Here is a 4612-nt window from a genome sequence, read left to right as displayed (position 1 = left end):
TCCAGCTCCATCAGAAACTGACGTGGGCTTGCTGACTTCCAACGTGGCCGTAGAGACGTGACCGATGATGCAGAACGTCCAAATGAGGTGGTCCAACACCAGAAATCCACAAAATCGCTTGGAGAAGGAGAAAACAAAGAAGTTACTGTTAAAGCAGAAGCCAAATCAACAGCCATCGTCTCTTTAGACATAGAAAAAGCATTCGATAATATTTGGCACTACGGACTGCTACACAAAATGGATAAACGTAATTACCCGCGATAGATACTAAAAATACTACAAAGTTATCTCAACAACAGAAGATATCATATACTTGTCAGCAACACGCTCTCTGCATCTTGTAATGCACCAGCGACACAAGGAAGTATCCTTGGTCCTTCCCTCTATAATATATTCACGTGCGACATTCCAAAAACAAGAGCGTGTGAAGTGCCAATTTATGCTGACGATACAGCCCTTATATCAACAAGCAAGGTAACCAAAACAGCGATTAAGAACCTACAGAAAATCGTAAATTCCTACAAAAATTACTACAACAACTGGAGGATAAAAATCAATCCATCAAAAGTTCAGGCTATATTTTTCCCATATAAATTCAGCAAACAAATTGTTCCCCTACCTGGACAAAATATCATGATAGACAATCAAAATAGTCATAGTCTTCTCACTTCAGATACCTGGGGCTACTACTGGACAATAAACTTAACAACCGTCCACACTTAGAAATGTTACATAATAAACTAGACATACTCATCAAACTGCTATATCCATTAATCAACAGAAAATCAAAACTAAACTTTTCAAATCGGCCCCTTATATATAAAACCACTTTCCTCCCTCTCTTAACCTATGCCTTTTCTCTGTGGTCGCATTGCTCCAAAACTAACTTTCAACCAATACAAACCAGAGTGAATAAAATTCTCAAAATGATCCTCAATTTACACTGGAGAACACCAACAAATCTCGTCCGAAGCCTCGCTGGCACGCAAAGATTATCGTGTGAAATAAACAAAGTAAAAGAAGGCCTAATCAATAGATGCAATAATTCTATCCACCCAACCATACAAAACCAAATTATCTGAAGTTAACTAGTTGTAAGATGTTGCTAGTTATTAGTTATTAGTTATAAGTATGATAAAATGACTCAATGCCACGTGGCATAACATGTAATTTAAAAAGATTTTAAACGAAATATTTTCATTTCAATCATTTTGATATCTTATTTTAATTATTAATTATTATAATTATAAAATAGCTGCAATCCCAGTATGGAATATCTCTGTACCCTTATGTAACCAAGCATTTATGTGTAATAAGGATCCGAAAACTCCTTTTAAAAAACGTGAAGTTACGCAAGTTAGCTGAACGATTCTTGAAGATTCCGAGCGATATGGGGGAATTACGAGCGATATGGGGGAATTGCTCCGATCGACCTCAAAAGAATTGCTCACCGGTTTCAGTAATATCGCTCGAATGAAAAGTGGAACCTAAGGCCTATTTTGAGACGGAAGGACTGAATCGTTGAATAATCTCTTGACGAGAACGAGCGAGCTACGTTGATCGGTAAAATCCGACGATTTGGAATCATCACAAACTGAACTGAACTCAGCCCACATGTGTTACGAGGACGGGAGGACTTCATCATCATAATCATAAAGTAGGTGCCAAAACCGCGCTTGCTTGGGCGTTGTTCTTTGTGCCACCTCCAGCAAGGCCGTTTAATTACCATCATTGCCCGTCGCTCGATCCACTTTTAATTAAAGCTGCTACCGCGCAACGGAAAGGCGTCCCTTTCTGCTGTGAAGCAGCAGCAGAACGTATGTGGTAGCGGATCCTCTAAGGAGCGTCACTTGCAGCTCGGCACAAGAAGAAAGTACCACGCCCGGGGGCACTCCGGAGGCGGAGTTCAGATAACCGCGGAACACCTGCACGTGTTGGACGAGCGAGATTGGTGAGCCGATCAAGAGCACATAGGCATGTGTCTTTAATAAATCAGCCACACAGCCACGCTGAGCTGTACCGGTGGTGGCGGCGGCGGAGGCGTTGCGCAATTATCGGATAAACCGGAAACTCGTTAACCCGCAGCCAAAATTACACTGTTCACTGGCTGCACCTGAAAACCAGCAGAAGAAGTTGGGCGTGTTGCGTTGTCTGTGTTCCGGCCGCCAAATTGGCCATCGTCGCAGGGTCGGTCATGGTCGTAGTCGTGGCCCCGGAGAGAGATGCTATTATGTTAATTCAGACAGTGCCAGACCACAGCAAAATCCGCCCCCACCCGGAACGGACCCATGAAACGGACTTTCACGAGCAACGAAAAGACCTGAGCGCATCCAGAGCGCGACTTCCGTCCGTGGGTTACTACCGCGTGATTACCTCGGGCCCACAGCCCACCTACCTACCAACCCATTCCAACTGATCCCACACGCTTGCAGGTCTCTCAGGTCTTCTAAGGTCGGTTCTGACGCGTAACTCACGGTCATGGTCGGAACGGGAGGAAGGTAGCCGGGTACGGCAGGTAGTTACGGAGATGACGGAGCACTACGGGGATTCACGGGATCGCCTCGAAACGCCTCGGGGTTCCCTGGTTCCCCACTATCCCCTGCAAACCCCGGAACAAGAGGGTGAAGGCTCCTTTTGCAGGGAGGAAGGTCCTTCGGTTCCGGTCCGTTCCGTTTCGTTCCGGATTCGGCTCATTCTTACTCTACCCCGCACCCGTCCGCATCCACGAACGCTAGCGCCCCCGTGCTTGCCGGCTTGTCTTCACTTTTAAGTTAAATGATGTAACGTCTAATAAAGCACCCTGTGGGATCTCTCTCTCTCTCTCTCTCTCTCTCTCTCTCTGGCGCTGATAAACTAACCTCAATCGATAATGGCAAAGGCCAGACCCATTACACAGTGGCCCCGGGGAGAGGGTGGAACAGGGAGTCGAAAGGGTGCCAACACACGCATCGTATGGGTAATTAATTTTATGGCTAAGCTGAAAAGTTACATCCACGACCCCACACCCGACTCTCCTGAGTGCGTGCGTGTGGGTAGCAAATGGGAAAAAGGTGGGCCCAAAACTTGTTCCCAACATGTTCGCCACCGCCCGGAACCCCCCCCGGCGCCGCCGGCACGGTAGTGATTTTCGGGTGAGTGTGTCGGGTTCGACGACGGGTAGCGGAAGCCGCTATTGACACATTAATTATAGATGATTAAAATGGGTACACGGCGGGAAGACGGCCCCTGCTTCAAAAACTTTCGGCCGACGACGATGACAACGACGACGACGACGACGAAGCGAAGTCGCAGGCATTTAATCAACGTCCGTGAGGGTTAGTGAGACACATTGGCCGGGCTTTGGCCGGGTGATAAACGCAGGCCCAAGCGAAGCCGAACGTCGCGCGTTCACGACCGACATCTGGATCTCCGAACCACTCGGAGGTGACGGCGGAGATTTCCTGGCCGGACTCCGCTCGTGCCTGGACGTGGCCGGAAAAAAGGAGCCGTATCGCAAACTGCAAACTGCAACATCACACAAAAAAGGTCCCGTCCCGTTCGCTCTCCGTGGCTGTGCGCTGGGGCCGGGTTCCAATTACAAACAGATCCAGAAAGCATCGCAAACAGTAATCGAACCAGCGTGCGCTCGTGGCCCGCGGCTCACTCCTGTGGCCGGCTCCGAGGGCTCGGCGCGGAGCTCTGCAAACAGCGAACCCAGTCGGAGTAACCCGACGTGCGCCGCGCCGCTTCCCAGCTTTCTGCTTGGCAGAACAGCTCTTGCTGCCGAGTGCTACAAACTTGCAAGTTCCGAGAGCAAGACCGAGGTGCGACCCACTAGGGAGCAAGCAAATGAAATATTAATTACGCCGAGCGGGAGGACCGGGTGAAGAAAAGGACGCAGTACGCCGGTCGATTGCGCACTTCGGCACCGCGAGCTAGTTTGTCGGCTACACGTGGCTACTAAATCGCACCCGACACTGTGTCCGAGATTTTGAGATTGAGATTTCGCCGGGCGACATTATCCGGCTTCCGAACCAACCTTTGATACCGGGAATATATACCTAACTCGTCTGGAGCCAACACAAGTGTTCTTCGAGTGCCGGTGCAACGGGCATCGGAGCAGTGCAGTGTCTAGCCTGCCTAGGTTCAGTTGACAGTTCTTGTTTCCTTGTGCGGGTCACATCGGAGCCTCCCCGATCCGTTTCCGATCGGAGGATCACTTCATTTGGGATGGCTGACCTAACGACGGGCACCTCCGTCTCCGACGGCAGAGCCACACTTGGGGAAGTTTGGCTCCATCCACCGATGTACACGTCACTACGGCGGCGCTAAACGTTCATCCCGTTCACACTCGTTCCAGGGTCCTGCAATGTTCCGGTCCGGCGCAGTTTAACAGTTCTCAAGCTCTGTTCAATCTTCGGTTCAATCCATCTCAACCTGTTGAGCATGTTTGATTCTTCGAGCGGCCGGATTTTTGCGGTTTCGATACGGATTGCACCGAGCGAGTGTGATAGAGGTGCTCCGAAACTCCGTTAGTCCGAAACAACAACCGTGGATAATTAATCTAATGAAACAAAAAAACCATCATGTTTAAACCCGTTATGCGATGTTGTTTATATATTAGTATTAGAAC

The sequence above is a fragment of the Anopheles bellator genome, chromosome X (assembly GCF_943735745.2).
Source record: "Anopheles bellator chromosome X, idAnoBellAS_SP24_06.2, whole genome shotgun sequence".
In the NCBI taxonomy this organism is placed as follows: domain Eukaryota; kingdom Metazoa; phylum Arthropoda; class Insecta; order Diptera; family Culicidae; genus Anopheles; species Anopheles bellator.
This window is presented reverse-complemented; position numbering follows the sequence as displayed.